We start from the raw sequence: 19,941 nt of genomic DNA on the forward strand, positions 1-19,941 counted from the left end.
AAGTGCTTCATCCTATACCAGACTTTTGCCCATTGACTTTGGCTTAGCCTATTGAACTGAATGTCTCTTTTAGGAAAATCTAAAAGTAATTGCCTGCTTAAGAATATTTGTGGTCTCTTGTTGTTCTAATAACCTTTGCCTTTTATCAACTTTTAAAAGTATTCTAAATGCCAACAGTAAGATATTAATGTCCCCAGCACCCTAGTTATTGAAGTCAACTGTGGGTGTAGGTTGTGTCTGTGGGCCATCCAAAAAGGGTCTTTACTGATTTAGAAACTCACAGTGTACAGGATGGAAGTGTATTGGTGTGTTACTATTCTATTGCTCCCTTCTGAAGTACAGCGTTCAGGTCCCACCCAGAAGCTGGGTTGGAAATAGGGAGATGAATTCTCTTTACCCCCTCCAAAAATGCCTTTATTAATGGAATTTTCCACCCCAAAACCTTCTTCTGGAACATGGTTTTATCTGAAAGTGCAGCTAAGTGGACCTTTAAGGAACTGAAAGCCAGGTCGGAATCTAGCAGGTGAGTTAGGTACAGGACAATATGTGTCAGTGGGCATTCAATCAGATTGATGCTCTTGCCGTTACACTAGATGCCAAAGAGTTTCAATTTGCTGGAGTAGCAATGTCTGGTGTTGGGTTTCCGTGCTTCCCTGAGCATGTCCATACATCTTTGAGGGGGTTGGAGGTTCCCAAACTCTATAACCTCAGGAGCCAGGCTGCTAATTTGAGAGTTTGAGGGCATGAATGCAGTGTCTTCCCCTTGTCCTGCAACAGCATGTTGTAAGGGCTTGCCAGCTTCTTGGGAGGGGAGACTACCATTGCCATGAAAAGGGAGAACCAAGGTTGGCGGCCCCACATCAGGGCAACCAGAATCATCCAGAGTAGTTGCCGATGCGTCTTGTGCACTATCCTGTTGAGCAGGGGAGTCGGGGGCGGGGGGAGCGCAGACAAATATCCCTGACCATGTTATCCAGAGACTGTTCCCCTTGGAGCGGTTCTGCGGGTACCTGGAGGCGTAAACTGGGCATTGTCCGTTCTCCAGAGTTGCGAACAAGTCGATCCCTGGGTAATCCCAGACAACAAAGACGTTGAGAACAATGTCTTAGTGTAATCGCCACTCGCACTCCATGGGTAGTGAGTTCCCTTGGAACGTGTTGAGACAGGAGGAACATCTTGTGTTTGAGAGCCCATTTCCATATGTTCTGTGACAGCTTGGATCGGCAGGCACCGTCGAAGTCTTCGGTGGGCCTGTTGGTGTTTGGTGCTTCTTTGACGTATTGGTCGAGGAGGCTCTGGGGGTTAAGTGCTTTTCCTTGGGTGGTGCGTGTTTGCCCCTGTCACTGTGATGTGAACTCCCCATAACAGTACTGGTGGTCTGGCTGTCGGGGCAGGGGGCGGGCATCTGGGTACCGGAGGGTTCCGCCAAAGGGTCTATGGCCTCCAGGTCGGAGTCATGGCTGCCGCTAGAGTCCTCATCATCCAAGGGGACGGCGCCAACAGGGGAAGAACTTTCGGCATGCATTGCGTAGGCTACCCACGGCTTTGTCCGCCTATCTTTTAACATCTTAAGACGAAGGATTTTGCAGGATTTACAGGAACCCTTGTGGTGGTCACGAGGTAAGCACCTATTGCATTTGTCTTTGCAAGAGTATTTTACTTTGCACGACGGACAAAATTTAAAGGGAGCCCTCTCCATAGCAGAGGTGAAAGCCAGCCAGACTAGGAAGGGTAAGAGAGGGAAAAGGAAATGCATTCTCAGAAGAATCAACCCATGGCCCCACTCTCCGTACTGTAAGGGCCTGGCCGGAGAGGCCAAGGCCACGCGTTCAACAGACGTCGATCGATGCACCAGTCGCCGAAAGCAGTGGATGTCTTCAGCATAGGCGCCACAGAAGCAGTCGTCGAAGAGTACGAAATAACTAATTTGCAATATCAACTCTTGCAAGCTCTGCATAAGGTGACTAACTAGTTGGGCGTAAAAAACAAATCTGAGGGACCTCGACGCGTGAGGGATTTTGGGTACACTACACGGCACGTTAGGGATAGTGTTACAGTCACGCCCATGTCGACGTCCCCTTTCGATCTTAGAAAGAAAGATACAATACTCTGCGATTACCAATAGATGTCGGACTATATGCACAGCATATGATTCTAAACAGATTAACAAGCATCAGAAACTCATTATGTGGGTTGTGAAATCTGGCAGAGCAAAAGAGCCACTTGAAAACAATTCCCCCCAGCTGTACAGATCCCAATTACAGTCACGTTTTCATCTTATAAAAATATATTCATCTCATGCTCTGAGTTGAGGCCAAACTTCATACATACATCGCAAGCAGCAAATGCATCTCGATTCCATTTATCTTTAAGTCTCAGGTCCCCGCCTCTTGCACCTTGTTGTGCACTCATGAGGCCTATAAACCGCAGATCTTTTTGGCTTACGAGTGGTAGTTGCGGGTCTTGGTTAGACAGGCTGGCCATATGCTCCCTAATCCTTATGCATAATTGTCTAATTGTACTGCCAACATATATTTTCTTGCAAACGCAGATAGTATATATCACATAGCTGGTCCTGCAGTTTATGCATTCTTTAATCTTGATCGTTCTCCCTCCTGTATCAGTGTACTCCCTGCAGTCCGGGTGTGCATGCCTGCACATGCTCTCTGTGCCACATTTAATGATGCTGGTTTGTGCCAGTCGCTTCCACTCGTTCTCCAAAAGTGATGGGCAGAGCTTGTTCCTGAGTTTTGGTGTCCTAGTGTACACAAATCTTGGTTTCTTGCTCAGGTATGGGCATAAGTCAGATTCCATGAGTAAAATATTCCAATGTCTTTGTATTATCTTATACATTATGTGTGCATCTTTGGAGTTCTTTGTGATGATATCTTTACTGCCCCGTTCCTTATTCACTTTCACCTTAGGTTGCAACATATCCACACTTTACTGTTCTTTGATTTTAATTTCTGCTTTATTAATTATCTCATTCAGCTATCCCCTCTCCTGAAATCTTCTGGTCAATAAATCGCATTCCTTGCTGAATGTGTGTTCCTCGCTACACTTGCGACGTGCTTTGTGGAACTCAACCATAGGTATGATCCTGCGGTGGCAGCTGCCTGTGTGTAGGTTGAGTTTACCTCAGTCTTTTTTCGAAATGTTCTTGTCTGTATTTTCCCTTCCGATATGTAAATATGGAGATCAAGAAAGTCAAACTGGGATTTGTATCAGTGGCCAGTTAATTTGATACCGAAACTGTTGTCATTCAGACATTCAGAGAATTCAACAAGTTCTTCTGTTCCACCTTGCCATATTATTAAAATATCATCAATATAGCGCCTCCATATTATGATGTTTTTTGTGGATTTGTCATTGCTTAATACATGCGTTTATTCACAATCGGCAATAAACAAGTTACCTAGTGGCGGAGCATATTTGGATTCCATTGCTACGCCTATGACTTGTGCACAGCATGTGCCTGCAACCAAAAACACATTGTTCTCAAGTTTGAATTATAAAAAGTACTTAAGCATGTTCACGTGTTGTCTATAGGATGCTGAGAAATCTTGGTACGTGCAGTCAATAGCCCTAATGGCCAGGTCATGACTTATTGATGTGTAAAGGGATGTAACATCCATTGTAGCTAGTTGGTAGCCATCCTGCCACTATGTCAGATAGCAACTAGAGGACTTGCGTGCTGTCCCCGATATATGATGGGAGAATTGATGCATGTTCCTTGATCATGTTGTTGTTGTAATTGGACAGGCCCTACATGGTCCAGCCTATGCCACTGATAATCGGTCTTACCTCAGGCAATCTTGCAAAAAGTATTTGTTTATTTAAGGCAGAAAATACACTGTGGGCATGGTCGGGTTGTTAATACTAAGAAACTTCTTTTCAACATCCGTTAAAAGCCCCTTGCCATGCCATTCTTGTATTAAAGATTGGAATTTGCAAACAATGGATTAGTGGGATGTGTTGTTCAATTCCTATACCACCCTGGAGTGGACAGGTGTGTCATGATCATGTGGGTGTATATATCGTTCCTAGCTGCTTGTTGGAAGGTTTCAATCATGCTCTCATTAGCAAGCTGAGGAATACACTTGGATTTGGTTTTAAGTTCCTCTATGAGCAAATGTTGTGCAGACAAATCTAAGTCCGTGCAGATATCCTCTCGTGAAAGATCCAATTCTGTTTCTAATGACATGTGTTGTCAATGTCCCCTACTGTTAGTAGACTGGTGGGATCCTCCCAAGTTCTTGGTATATACGTTTTCTCTTGTGAAGCAAATCATTTCTTCAATTTTAATTTTCTGATGAATTTGAAAATATCTACTTGAAAGTCAGTATAGTTGGTCCCTGTAGTGGTTGCAAATGATAAGCCCTTGTTTAGGACTCACTCTTCGATCTCTGTGAGCTTTAACCACTAAGTTATTGGCAGTTACACCCCAGATTGTTCCCCCATCCATGTTTCCTCCCCCACCTCCTCCTGCCCCTGATGTGGTGGTCCATGTTGTAGTATTTTGTGTTGGTGATACCTGCTTGGTATTTTGTTGTGTGCCTTTTCAGTATCCTCTTATTTGTTCTATAAAAAAAAACTTCCTTCTGATTGTAGTGTCCCGGCTCTTGGTGTTGAAAGCCCCTGTATTGGTGTTGTTATCCCTGTCGCCACGTCTGAGCTGCCAGGTGATGTATTCGGAGTGCTCTCTCTTGATTTTCTTGCAATATCATCAAACTTAGTTGAAAAGTATACAGCCGATCTTCCCTATAGCCTTTCATTACAGAACTATTTCCTAAACGTCTGTAGTTTCACTTTGTTTTAATAATTTCCCAAGATCTACATTTTGGCATAGTTTTCGTCTTTGGTATTCTGTGGACTGGTTATATCCTTAATCTCCTGTTTAGTGATTTCTTTATGTTCTTGTACAAGGGAGTGCTCTCTGGTTGCATGCTGTACTAGTAGCTCAATCATAACCTTAGAACTTTGACCCAAATTATTTTCCCCATTTGTTGGCTAGATCTTGGTCCTCCTTGTTATCAAAATTGGGAAAGATAAAGATTCTAAGGCCCCTCAGGATCTTGTTGTTCTCTAGATAGTTGGTCAGTGAAGGTTTCTCCCAATATTTATTTGTTTCATTTTTGGAAAGTCATTCCAGTTTCACACATTTTTGTCTTAGTGATTCTGTGGAGTTGTGGTGGATCCTAAAGACATTACCAGTGCAGCCCCTGGGTGCGGATAAGGCAGCCCAAACCTCTTCCCGGTTCAGTAAGTAATCGACCATCTTGTCTTGTGGTGGCTAGCAGCAGCACCTGAGTGATTCTTCTCAAAGATTTGTAGTGTGAAGAGGGGTTGAAACCGTAGGTCGGTGTGCTAAGGCTGTTAATTATTATTGTGAGGTCAGCAGCAGTATCAGCACTTAGTGGTATCCCCCTTAACCTCTAATCTCAAAGAATATGTTGAAGTTGGTTGTGCAGATGACTTGCGCTACACCCTAAAACAGTGTATTCATGAGTCATTCAAAGAACTGTGCGGTCCATATAATTAATGCTAATTACTGTTATGATCAAAAACAGCAGACATGTGTTTCTACCCTAGGCCGTACTCAATGCTGTTCAATACAAATTTAGACCAGTCAAAAAGAAATATAAGAATAAAAAAGAAAAAATATATTGTCCCCACATAATTCACATTATGCAACATGTACATTCATGTAAGAAAATATGATATGCAATCATTGTTAACGTTTTACAGATCCATGATGTATCAATGGTTGGGTTGGCAATGAGGAAAGGAAAGGAAACAGACAGGGGTAATTCCATTAGCAAATTTGTCACATTCATATACCCAGTAGCGTCTATTATATTGTATACTTGTATCATGCTCAAGTTGTTCCCACGTGAGGAACAAGTTACTTACCTGTAACTGTTGTTCTCCAGCATGGGTTTGGCATGGATTCACATGCTCATGAATATTCCCCGTCGTCGGGCTGGGAATCCTCAGTAAAGAAAAAAAATCAGTTTAACTTCTGAACTGTCTCTCTCATATCAACCAATCGCTGGCAGTCGTTGGCTGGGGTCACACTGCCTCCAGCCTACGACTGCCCTCTATCTAAGCCCCTCCTCTGGCAGTCATCTTCAGATTTGGTAGCACGATGGTAGCACGTAAAGTGGCAGTGGGACCAAGAGTAGAGCCGCAGAGGGGTAGGCGTGTGGGTTCACATGTGAATCCATGCCAGACCCATGCTGGAGAACAACAGTTACAGGTAAGTAACGTGTTCCTTCTCCAGCATGGGGTCTGGCATGGATTCACATACTCATGAATAAAGAATACCGGTTTCGTGAAAGGAGTAGGATGTGGCCTAATTTGACAATCCTAAACTTCCTAAAAATGGAAGGGATTTGCCAAAATAAGAAGATCTACATAGCCTTTGTTGATCTATCCAACGCGTTCGATACCATTGACCGGGAATTGCTATGGGGAAAGATGAGAAAATGTAAATGTCCAGAAAAATTACCCCTACCCATTAAAGAACTTCACACAGGAACAGAAATTAAGATCAGACTGGATAATGTGGGGACTCCAAGCAGAGCTATACCGACTAACTATGGAGTAAAGCAGGGCTGCCCTCTGGCGGCGATACTGTTTTTCTTATTTCTGTCTGATATTGGAGAGTCTCTTGGTGCGACCAACTGTTACCCAACGTTTGTCGTGACAGTTGGCAGCCCTTGAGAGCTACGTGGAAGAAAATTAACTAAGAATCAATCCTGCAAAGTCTGAAGTAGTAATACTTGAAGATCTTACCAGAGCAAAAAATCAACTAAAAGGCCAGAACCAAACTGGAGGTGGAATAACGAAAGACTGTCCTGTGTAAAAAAGGTCAAGTATCTTGGCATGTGGTTCAATAGTAGCATAAACGATGCGACGTGGGCTGAAAATGTAAAACAAAAATGCAAACAATTGGCCTGCCAGGCTGCGATCATAAACAAAAAATATGGGAAATTCTCCTTGCAACCGGTCCTTGCCCATTACAATCAGAAGGTGGTGCCAACCCTAATATATGGTGCATAAAGCACCTTTGGTGTATCTGCGATCTATGGACACAATTAGAAAACCAGTATTGGAGGCGCGCTCTGCAGTTGCAAACGGGAATACCATCTGCCTGCTTGCGATATGAGCTACATTTGATATCAAAGCGTGTCCTTTGGAATATGCTGTCTGTGTACAGAAAGACAATTCTTGATGAAACAGTGCCCCAGTTTGAAATATTATTCCAACTAGAAAAAGGTAATCCTGAATCTGTACCAGTCAGGTGGGCAAAGGCCTGCGAAAATCATCTCAAAGAATTACTCACAGATCGTGAAACAATGAAGCTTAACCCGAATCAGGTGAAAAAAAAACTATGGGAACGAGACTGGTGCTCAACCGCAGACATGAGAAATCGTTATAACTTGAAGAAAGATGCGGCAAAAGAAGGAAAACGGCAGAAAATTCTCAATCAATATCTGATGAAAGCCCCTAATGCGAATTATCGGAAGATCTTTATGAAATTTTGGCTTAATCTATTTGACACAAGAGTAAGCCTAAACTTGAGACACAGGATAAAGCAAGTAACTATGACATGCCGTTTCTGTGGAAATCATCCCGAGTCCCTAAAACATCTAACACTGTATTGTACGGGGTTGACAATATTGAGATCGCTACAGCTGAATAAAGTGGTAAAGCTTTATCCTACAGTAAGTGGAGAAGAGCTGTGGTCAAAATTTGCCAACCCAAGAGAAAAAGATGTCTACGGTTTGATAAACTTCCTATGCAAATTGAATATATTGCTAACAGAGAAAAATGAGTTGGACAGCGTCAACATTGTGAGTAAGATGTGTCCTGGTAACAGAAAAAACACAAAGGGCCTCATTACGACCCTGGCGCTGACGGAAAGAAGGGGGCCGGTACGGGACCGGCACCTTCATTCCGTTAGGGCCGATTACGAGGTTCCCTTTGCAGGACCCGGATCAGACGTCTGGTAAAACCAGACGTCTTTTCCGGGTCCCGCGAGGCGAAGAGGCAGGTAACAACGGGACATTTGTAATGTGCCTGTTGTTACCTCCATCCCCATTCCCATTGAGCCCTATGGGGGCTTAAATGGGAATAGGGAATGGTTCCGACAAGGAGGAATTACCGGGTCCTCCTATGTCGGAATGACCCGGTTATTCCTCATTGCAGGAACCCGGTAATGGAGCCCTGTTTGGAGGCAGCCATGGAGCTAATAGCTCCATGGCTGCCTCCAAACTCGTAATGAGGCCCAAAATCACTATGGGCCTCATTACGACCCTGGCGCTGACGGAATGAAGGGGGCCGGTATGGGACTGGCCACCTTCGTTCCGTCAGGGCCGATTATGGCTACCTCCAAACTCGTAATGAGGCCTTATATGTATGAAAGATGTGGACTCAGTTGAGATTAACATAACTTTAAGGACTGAGGAAAAAGGGAGATAGAATTGGAGGGGAGTCTAATGATATTTCTTAAGCCTTGTACACTGTTTTTTGTTATTGTTCCTTTTTAAAAGTTTGTATAAACTAAATAAATAAATAAAGAATACATAGCAGTACACACATGCACACCACGGGAGGTGGCGAGGCTCAACATTAAGCATCTCAAAATTAAGCATCTCTTACCTCCTCACCGGGCTCCCCTTCAAGCAAACAGGTTGCACAGCACTGCTTGGCCGACTCGGGACTCCTCCCTGGAATCCCTGTCGACGCAGTAGAACTTCGTGAACATGAGCATCAACCTCCACGTAGCAGCCCTGCAGATGTCAAGCAGGGGCACACCAGACAGGAACGCCGTAGTTGTAGCTATCGCTCTGGTCGAATGGGCTCTTGGACGGCCAGGCAACGGTCGGTTTGCCAACCGGTGAAAATGGGTGATGCAGCCGGAGGGCCACCTGGAAATGGAAGCCTTGGAGAGGACCTTCCCATGGTTCACAGGGCCAAAGTTCACAAAATGTTGCGACGTCTTCCGGCAACTGTTTGCGCAGTCCGCATAGAACTTCAGCGCTCTAGCCACATCCAGTGAGTGCAAAGTCCTCTCAGCCGGCGACGAAGGCGGCGGGAAGAATACAGGTAACACCAAGGGCTCGTTTAGATGAAAGTCCGACGGCACCTTGGTCATGAAGGAGTCCCTAGCACTACCCTCGTCTCGTGGAATGTCAAATAGGGTGGTTTACAAGAGAGGGCCTGGATCTCTCCCACTCGTCGTGCGGAGGTGATGGCTACAAGAAAAGCAGTTTTTCACAACAGAAATGTCAGTGGGGCCGAATGCATAGGCTGGAACGGAAGACCCATGAGCCTAATAAGCACCACATTGAACAGGGCCAGAGCCTTCACAGGTGAAATAGTCCTTTAACAAACTCCTTGACCAATCGATGAGACAATAGGGACGATGGTCCAGGAGATCTGGTGTAGCAGGAGATAGCCGCCAGATGAACTTTGATAGAAGCATGGGCCAGTCTTGGCTTGGCCAACGACAACAAATATGGAAGCAACTGCGGAGCAGTGACTCGTAGACGGTCGATCTTCTGAGTACGGCACCAAACAGCAAACCTCTTCCACTTGGGCCCATAGCATTTGAGAGTAGATGAAGCTCTGGCCTTGGCAAGCACCTCCTTACAATCCGCTGGGAGATCGTAGCCCCCAAACTCTATTGCCGCAGGAGCCAGGAATGCAGGTTCAGCGATCCTGGGTCGTGGTGCAGAATTGCGCCTTCTTCACTGGCAAGAAGATCTGCGACCGCCGGAAGCATGACTGGAGGGGGCGCTGACATGTCCAGAAGGTCCGGGTACCATATCTGTCTCGGCCACGCCGGTGCGACGAGATCCTGCACCGGGACCGTCTGTGTTGATTGAAGAAGCAACGTCAACGGAGGGAATGCATACAGAAACAGGCCGTCGCAGGGGAAGAGAATGCATCCCCCATGCTCACCAACTAGGGAAACCTGCCGTCGCAAACAGATCGATCTCGGGATTGTCCCATCTGCGGAATAGGTGATCCACTTGGTCCTGCTGAAGTTCCCACTCGTGGCAAGAGAGCCGCTCCCGGCTGAGAGTCAGCGACAGTGTTCTTCACTCCTGCCAGATGAAACGGGGTGAGGAAAATCCTCTGGGCTACGGCCCAGTGCCATAGGTCCTGCTTCTCTTTGGGGAGCGCTGGGAGATCTGGTGATCCCCTGCTTCCTGATGTAAAACATCCTGGTAGTATTGTCCGTGGAGACCGCACCACCTTGCCTTTGAGGGACATTAGGAAGGACTTTAGGGTCCAAAACACTGCTCGCAGCTCCAGCACGTTGATATGCAACGTCTTCTCATCCTGCAGCCACAGGCCTCTTCTCTCGAGTGAAGACCTCGGTGTGATCTTGTCCTGGAAGCTTCCCGATACTTGTATCCAGCATCCGTCGAGGAACTCCTGTAGTGGACGCATCCGCAGCCTGCATAGTAGGATGAGGTAAATGCATGACGACATCATGCCGAGCAGAGACTTGAGGGATTTCACCATGGCGAACTGTAGGGCTAACAGCTGCTGCACCTTGCCGAAAATGACTGCTATCCTTTCCTCCGACGGAGACGCCAGGCATGACACTGTGTTGAGCCGGGATCTCAGGAACAGTGGGTCCTGCGATGGAGTCAAGCATGACTTGCATAGTTCACTGAGAACCCCAGATCCGTCAGGAGTTGGACGGTCCGCGCGTGTGTTCGACCGAAAAGTCTCTTGTGTTTACCCAGATGAGCCAGTCGTCTAGGTAAGGGATCCCTCGCAGATGCAGCTACGCCGCCACCGGCGCCAGGCACTTGGTGAAAACTCTTGGCGCTGACTTCAATCCGAAGGGAAGGGCCTTGAACCACAAAGCGCAGGAACTTGCAGTGGCCCTTGTGTGTGGGGATGTGAAAAAAGGCATCTTCCAAGTCCAGCGACGATGGAAAATCCCACTCTTCTAGCTGTCCTAGCATGTGCTGAAGAGTCACCATACAGAACTTTTGAGACTTAATATACTTGTTCAGACGGTGGAGGTCTAGGCCTCCAACCGCCAGTCTTCTTTTTGACGAGGAAATAACGAGTACACTCCGGAGCCCAAGAGCCTCTTTGGGACGAGCTTTATCGCACTGTTTTTTAGCATGGCCCGCACCTCCAGCAGAAGCTGAGGGATGTGGTTTTCCTGCCGGGCCACTGGTGGTATATGGGGACACTACCGTTGGAACTCCAGGGTGTGTCCGTGGGCAAGAGCGTCCAGCACCCAACATTCGGTGGAGATAGTCTTCCACACACTGACGAAGTTCGCCAGCCGGCCTCCCACCGGGGTGCACGGTGGAGGCCCGACGCCACGGCCAAATCAATCTGTTTTGACGTTGACAAGCGAGAGGGTTGACAGTAGGACAAAGCACATCCACCGAATCCTTTGGAAAACCTCCGCCGGAAGTCCGAAAGAACGGCCGCCGCTGCTGAAGCATGCCCAAGGCACGAACCGTCTCAGTGTCTGCCTTGATGGCCTGAAGAGACTCGTCCACGGTCTTCCCGAAACAAATTGTCCCTGTCGAAGGGCATGTCCAACACCTTCGACTGAACTTCCTGGTGAAAATTCGTGGCCCTCAGCCAGCCCCGTCGACAAAGGCAAACGCCTTCGCCCATTTGGCAGAACTTGTGTCAGCGATGTCCGTGGCCACTGTAATGGCGTGGTCCGATGCCACCTCACCTTCCTGTAGGATCTCCAAAGCTTCCACCCGCTTGTCATCGGGAAGGAAGTCCAGGATGGGAGCGATCCCAAAACTTGAACGTGCAGTAAAAATCTGAAGATGTCTGCCAGAGGAGGGGTTTAGGTGGAGGGCAGTCATTGGCTGGGGGCAGTATGATCCAGAGACCAGTTATTGGTTGTTAGGAGAAAGACAGTTCAGAAGTGAAACTGAAACTGATTTTTTTTTTTTACCGTGGATTTGCAGCCTGGCGGGGAATATTCATTAGCATGTGAATCCATGCCAGACCCCATGCTGGAGAAAAATAATTACTCTGTGATGGAACTAGAGGCCCTAGCCATCAAATGGGCCATTATCCATCTTAGGTACTACCTATTATGATGAAAGTTCACACTTGTTTCATGCCACTCACCCCTTGTTCGGATTAGCCAATGCAAAGACTCCAACCCTCGGGTCATGCAATGGTTTCTGGACCTACAACCCTATTGTTTCACGGTGGAGCACCGAAAAGGAAAAAACCAGGGAAATGTACATTTTCTTTCTTGGTTCCCTATGAAACATTCTGGCTACATCGTATGGAGGAAGGGCATGTGAGAAACCTGAAGGTGTCTCCCTAATTAGTCCCCGGAGAGCTGTCATCCAGGTGGCCAGGACACGGCCATCACTATTGGATCCAGTTCCTGAGGGTGGATCAGTGAGGGACACCTTTTCCCCATCCTACCAAGTGGGATATTCAGAAACTCTGGCCCCCCACACCCTTTTCCGTCACAAACATTTTTGCACACTATGAAAGACCACACACTAACACCAGAGCCATTTACCTAACATGTTCCAATACATGGGTCAGGCAAAGTCAGGCAATTGACCAGAATCACACACATCTAGCACGAAAGCACAGTACGAGCAAGACAGACCGCACTACGAGACAGCTAACCCAGCACAGCAATTCAAGAGAAGAAAGGCGGAGAGAATCGAAGAGGCGACAAGGAGAGAAGCGACCTTGCCCTTTCCAAACCAGACCCGCAAATCCTCCCTGAAAGGAATCCTAAGACCACGGATAATAGCGAACTTCTGTTGCTGCAGATTCCAACGGTACACGGAGCATGCCTACGCGGATAAGCAGGACAGAGAGAGACGCCTGCTACCGCAGTACTGTCCTTGACTCCCGATACAAGGGAAGCCAAGCTGTTCATCACAGCCGGTGAGTCGAGGGGAGAGCTGATAAGAAACCTAACTGTGTTGAAAGAAAGTCACAAAAGTGGCAAAAGAGGGAAAGTTCAAAGAACTGTTAACTTGAAGGGAAAACCAGTTGAAGAAGACACTTGAAGGTAACAAAGCAACTTATATAAATAAGCCATAGTAAAACCGACGGAGGGAGGCTGAGATTCGAGAGGGTTATGCGCCCAGAAGAGGGGGACCCAGGGGTGAACCACCATCACCCTAACACCCATAAGAAAGGAATTTTTATTTTGTGATATTGCTAAGAACCTTTGTGGATCAGAACCCAGCAGAGGGGGATCAAGGGGTTACAGATCATCCCCCAAAGTACGATAGGAAAAGAACTTTCATTTGTTATATTGAATACATCAGGTCCTCTAGGGCAAGAGGCTTATTGATACAAAGAGACTTAACCATCGAAAAGATCCTTATTGCTGAAAAGAAACTGCCGCCTCGTGCTCACCTTGTCTGTGCTCTAAATGTGGGGAAGACCCCTGGTTACCAAATCATGATTTATTATTTATGAACACCCGTTTCTTTGTTGTAAACCCTATTATCCCACACGCTTTCTATATTTATTTGTAAGGATTGGCAATATTTTGTTTTAGCGTAGGCCCTTTTACTTTGACAAGCAGCCACAAGGACTGCCTTATTTTACATTTGATGGTCAAAGCTTACTCCCATCTTAGATTTAGGTTTAGATTAGGCGTTTTTCCCACCTGCATTTACAGTTTAATAAACACCCTTGAACTGTGATCACTGTTGTCTTTACTGTTGCCACCATGAGTTCCTTACAGATGCCGACAAGGGCCGAAGCATAATGCCCTAAAAGAACATTGTAATGACAAGAGTGACCCCGACGGAGGGATCTCCACAGTGTTGCTTAAAAAGACATTAAAACCTGGCAATGCAACGGTGGGAAGTGTTTTCGTGAAAAGTCTTAGTGAACCCGACAGAGGGAGGCAAACAACTGAGAAGGGTCTGAGCCCGGAAGAGGGGGGACCCCAGGGGTAAAAAGCTAAAACCCCACCGACACACGTGAAAGTAACAGACCAAGTTATGTGAGTCAAGCCATAGTGAACCAGAGGAGGGAGGCTGGGATTTGAGAGGGGTCTCTGCCCGGAAGAGGGGGCCCTAGGGCTGAAGAACCATCAACCTAAGTACCATAAGAAAGAACTTTTTGTTTGTTACTAACATATCAGGCCCCCCGGAAACCAGAGATCCAACTACCAAAAGTCCTGATATCGCTAAGAACTTTTGTCGATCTGAGCCCGGCAGAGGGGGATCCAGGGGTAAGAAATCATCACCCCAATTACGATTGGAAACAAACTTTCATTCGTTATATTGAATACATCAGGTCCTCAAAGACAAGAGAACTTTTATGAAAAGAGACTTAACCATCGGAGAACCTGAATGCTGAAAACGGAACTGTCGCCTTGTGCTGGGAAAGCTTGAGAGTGTGCTGTGCTCCTTGTCCTGTGCTCAAAACGTGGGGAGCACGTTCTGGCTGCTCCATCCTGACTCATTATTTATGAACACTCCTTTCTTCTTTGTAACCCTTATCCCACACTCTTTCTAGATTTAGTTGTAAGGATTGGCAATATTTGTATTTTAGTATAGGCCCTTTTACTTTGACAAGACGCCACAAAGACTGCCTTATTTTTCATTTGATAGTCGAAGAGTGCCCCCATCTAAGATATAGGATTAAATTAAGCAATTTTCCAACCTGCATTTGCAGTTTAATAAACAACCTTGAACTGTGATCACTTGTGTCTGTCTTTACTGTTGCCACAATGGGTTCCTTACAGCTGGGAGGGATACACTACGGCTTGGAATACCACAAACCTTTGCTAAACTGTCTTAGTTCTCGTCCAGCTCTTCCTTTGCCCCTAGTTTTGCAATAACATCTTCCAATATCAGGCAGCTAAGATTTTTATCATGGGACAAAAAGTACTAAAGTCCCACTGAGTTTAAACATATTCCCAGGTGTCATCCGGGGATGAATTCTGCCTTGGATGACTTAGGCCTGGATGCTAGGCTGTGTGCAGATCCTACCTCGATGAAGGATAGGTTCCTTCATTTAGCCACGTCACCAGACGTCTATTCCGATCCTTTAGCGTTTTCTGTGAGAAACCTTTGCAGATCTCACAACTGTCCACCAAGTGATGTGGGTGTAGACAGTACAAACAATCCATGTGCCCTTCTCCTTCATAGACTTTTTCAGTCCGCACGTGACACACGGGCGGAACAACGCCTTTCCAGACATTTTCATGAAAAAACTCTGAAGAGTAGAATTCAACCTTGTACAGAAGTAAAAACCAACACGAGGTGCTCCCGCTACTTTGGAGACGGTTGAAATCAGATGGGAGCCACGGGGGTGGGGCTATTTATACCCCTACGTCTTATTGGATCAGGCGTACGCAGCCCGAAAACGACATAGATAGGACACAGAAGTGTCAACAAATGTTCCAATAGGAAACGTCTGTATAAATATACTGAGGGTTCCTAGCCTGACGACGGGGAATATTCTAAGCATGTGAATCCATGAAAGATCCAATACTGGAGAATGATACATTCTTTACTATCACACTCGTATCTTTCTACTTTGTAACCAAGGCTCTTACGTATCAGATTAGCAAGACCTGCACTCGGTCGACCTGACCCTAGTTGTCTTGCAGCGGCTGAACACACTTGAAACTCGTTAAAATGTTTTAATAGACAACTCATTGATCAACCATGTTTCTTGCATACAAATTACTTCATGCTCTTTAAGCCATGCTACCCATTCTGGATCCCCTATTTTATGTATAACTCCAGCCACGCTCCAACTAATTAAAGTGATACACTGTTTTAGTATTGATATTGATATTTTTCTATTGCGCTCATACACAAGTGTTTCAGAGCGCGACAACGCAAGGGAAGGGAAGGGGAACAGGGAGAACAAAAACAACGATCTCACTAGGCCCTGTGACATTGAGAACGCGCAAGTGCAGGGTAGAGGGGGAAGGAGGGGAAGTGCATGGAAGGGGGAACAAAAGGAGAGTACGGAGCGAGAAGGAAAAACAAAAATAATAATAAAATAATAAATAAAAAGGCAACAAACAATGGGAGTGCAGCCAGCAAGTGGCAAGTGCTGGGTTTATAGCAGCAGGCCGGGTAGGTCTGAAAGTGCAGGAAGAAAAGAGGAGGGCTGTATGGGTACAGATACAGACCCCAGTGCAAGGGGTGGCCCGGAGGCAGTGCATGAGGGTGGCAAGATGAGCAGGTACCTGGGTCCGGAGGACAGAGGGTGGCCAGGTGCACGGTGCCGAGGGAGAGTAGAATCAACAGGGGAGAGGAGAGGAGAAGGCAGAAGCAAAGAGGAAGGGATTGAGGTGCTTCCGGAACCAGAGATGGTTCTCCTCAAGTTTTAGAGTGGCAGGATGGCAGTTACAGAGGGAATCCCCGGCCGAAGACCGAGATCTACTCCCAGCTCGTTTCTTTGAGAAACGACTGACCCTGAGGGAGTTAGAGTTAGAGGAGAGGAGTGCTCGAGATGGGAGTTATTTGCAGAGGGATAGCTGAAGGTATGTTGGACCCAGGCAGCCTTGTGGACAATGCAGAGGGTTTTGAATTTAATCCTTGCATCCACTGGGAGCCAATGGAGAGATTTCAGAGCTGGAGAGATACGATCCAGGGCTTGAGGCCAAGGACAAGTCTCACAGTCCTGTTCTGGATAAGTTGTAAAGGGCGGAGAGTAGAGGCAGGTAGATTAAGAAAGAGGCTGTTGCAATAGTCCAACTTAGAGAGAACCAGAGCTTGGGAGACAGTGAGCTTCTGCGGAAATAAGAGGAAAGGAAGAATACCTCTGAAGAGGTGCAGTAGGAAGTTTGACGTTTTTGATACATCAGCGATGTGGGCGGAGAAGGAGAATGATTAATCAAATGTGACACCAAGGTTCTTGGCCTCGCAGGTGGGGATAGGAGGAGGGCCAAGGGAGGCCGGCCAGAGAGTGAGGGGAAAGGAAGTTGATGGTGTGCCAATGAGGAGGATCTCCGTCTTGCTGGCATTAAGACAAAGATCGTTGGCGGCACACCAATCTTGAATGGCAGTTAGGCAATCAGTGATGAGAGAGGTGGAGGAGGTGGCGAGGGCAGCCTGAAAATGAGTTGAGTGTCGTCTGCGTAGCACTGGAAGTTTGAGCAGAAAATGGCAATACAGCAGGCGAGAGTTGCAAGGTATTGGTTGAAAAGCCAGGGCGAGAGGTTAGAGCCCTGGGGACCACCACAGGTGGAGAGGAAGGTCGATCAGAGAGGAAAGAGATCAGCCAGGCCAGAGCCTGATCGGTGATGCCCAAGTTATCCCGGAGACGGTTGAGCAGGATGGTATGGTTGACCGTGTCGAGGGCAGAGGAGAGATCAAGTAGGATGAGAACAGAGGGAATGCTAGAGTCAAGGTTGGAAAGCAGATCTTCACGGATGTTCCGGAGAGCAGTTTCTGTGCTTCTGCCAGATCTGAAGCCAGACTGATGTTCATGGAGACAGCCAACAGAATCAGAATGAAGGTTTAGCAGAGAGATGGGCAGCATTTCAAGGAGTTTGCCCAAGAAGGGGGTAATGGAAATTGGGCGATAGTTGGCCGGACACGAGGGATCCGCTGTGGGTTGCTTGAGGAGAGGATGCACAAGGGAGTGCTTAAGAGGGGAGGGGAAGGATCCTGAGGCAAAGAAGTGATTGCAGAAGTCAGCAAGAGCCGGAGCGAGGGTATCAATGTGGTCCTTAAGAGTTTTAGAGGAACAGGGATGAACCTGTTTTGACGAGGCTTTCATAGATCGGACTTGTCTAGCGACCTCATCAGGGAAGAAGAGAGGAAAGGAAGAGAATGAGGGTGGGGGGTGGTGGCTGGAGGAGGGTCAGTGAGTACCAACGGAGAGAGGAGAGAAGAGGGAGTGGAGGAGAGTGTGGACAGGATGTCCTGGGTTTTTGGGATAAAGTGTGAGGCCAGGGCATTGCAAAGAGCCTGAGAGGCAAGGGGAGGGGTAGAGACTGCAGCAGGGTTGGCCAGCTCCTTACAAATTTTAAAGAGTTCCGCCGAGCTGTTAGATGCCGCAGGCACACGGGCTTGAATGTGAACTCTCTTCTTGGTACGGACAGAGAGACGGTATTGCCTTTGGAGTAGGCGACATGCCAGTTTGTCAGAGGATGAGCAGGAATCCCTCCATTTTCTCTCAGCTGCCCTACACCTACGTTTAAGTGTAGCTAGGTCGGAATCATACCAGGAATTGCACTTGGCTTTGGACTTCAGGTTGATCCTCAAGACAGGGGCAAGATCATCAAGAGTATCAGAAATAGAAGAATAGAGAGAAGACAGGGCTGTGTCAGGGTGTGTGTCAGCCAGAGGAAGAGGGTGTGGGGAAAAGGTGGAAGCAAAAGCCTCGACTGACAAACGCTTCATGGGCCGGATGTCCAGGAAAGTAGGTGGCAGTGTTGGGGTAGGCGTGGCTTGGGGGGAAGAGAGAGAGAGAGATGAGAGGAGGTAGTGGTCACTCCAGGAGAGGGGAGTGGAGAGAGGGATAGATATGGGGAGGCTAGAGGAGATCAAGACATCAAGCGTGTGCCCTGCAGATGCGATGGGCCAGAGGGGAGGATAGAGAGGGAGAGGGAATGGCAGAGGTCGCGAAAGAGCAAAGTTGAGGGACAGGGAGAATCAAGGTGAATGTTGAGGTCACCAAGGAGGAGGAGTTGAGTGGTTGAGGCCAGGAGAGAGGAGGAGAGGTCAGCCCACTCAGAGAGAAAAGAGGTGATTTGACCAGGGGGCCGGTAGAGTGTGGCAACAGTAAGAGAGTGGCTAGGAGAAATTGAGAGCCTGCAGACGAGGCATTCGAAAGAGGAGTAGATCTGAGTGGGAATTATAGTGGCAGGAATCCACTCAGGAAAGATCAAGGCTACACCCCCTCCAGGGCGAGTGGATCTGGGTGCGGAGAGGATCTTGTAGCTATCAGGGAGGAGAGTGTCAAAGCTCATGACAGAGCTGGCCGTGAACCATGTCTCTGTAAGACCAAGGACATCAAGGTCAACTTCTTCAAGGAGGTGGCAGATGTCAGAGGAGTGTTTGACAGCAGAGCGAGAGTTGAGAGTGGCAAGATGAAGAAGGTTGCCGGCCTTAAAGACCTTACAGGGAGGGGTACAAATCAGAGGTAAGCCCTGCGGAGTTGTGGAGGTAGCCAGAAGATGGGCAGAGGAGGGAAGAGTGGGCACCAGTACCAGGCAACAGCTATCATGTCTAATAATAAAGGAGTTATTAGGGGCAATTTGGGGGTGTATGTGTGATAGAACTGTACACTTATTCACAGGCCTGCACTGAAATTCTATCTTGAATCAGTATAAAAGGAGAGGCATACATTTGTCTCAAGTTGAGTTCTTATTCAGCCTTAGACTGGTCCATAATAAGGCGATTATTAGAATAAGAAATAGAGAGAGCCTTGGTATTAGATTGTGTAAAATCAGCACGTCCTTCAGCCTGTCATATCCGCATAGAATCTAACCATGTATCATGCAAGTGACATACATTGTGCTTTGTGTCCTTAGACACCTCAATGTCCTTGTGTGACAATGCTTCACTGCAATTAATTACACAAGCCCTAAAAAGAGGATTGGCCACGCCAAACCTAACATTACAGCCTCCGCACAACATGCAGTCTGATGACAAAATTAGGGTAGCAGTCAGGGTGGTGTATGGTTTCTACTATCAAGGAGAGTGGGCTTTTCTTTCGTGAGGCACTACAGCCACATTATTTGCCTCAATATTGGTCTTAAAAAATGTTTGTGTGGCTGCTTCCTTCTTAGATTCACCTATCCCTCTCTCTCTTTCAGTCATTCTTAGGTGTTTTCATATTGACCAGATTAGAAATAATGATCAGACATTTGTCTAACTGCGAGACGTCTCCTGCTCATTGTTCTTGAATTAACCGTAGTTCACCATCATGTCAACAAGTGAAGAATTCAGCTGCACT

At 47.0% G+C, this 19,941-nt stretch overlaps 1 protein-coding gene across 1 annotated transcript in view; it reads right to left on the reverse strand.

Moving 5' to 3' along the window:
* LOC138447769 (intercellular adhesion molecule 1-like) overlaps positions 1 to 19,941 on the reverse strand; it is a 447,430-nt gene that overhangs the window by 254,894 nt on the left and 172,595 nt on the right. The gene's annotated exons all lie outside the window — the stretch shown is intronic.

Source organism: Ambystoma mexicanum, chromosome 3q (genome assembly GCF_040938575.1).
Source record: "Ambystoma mexicanum isolate Mex_15411 chromosome 3q, UKY_AmexF1_1, whole genome shotgun sequence".
Taxonomy (NCBI): domain Eukaryota; kingdom Metazoa; phylum Chordata; class Amphibia; order Caudata; family Ambystomatidae; genus Ambystoma; species Ambystoma mexicanum.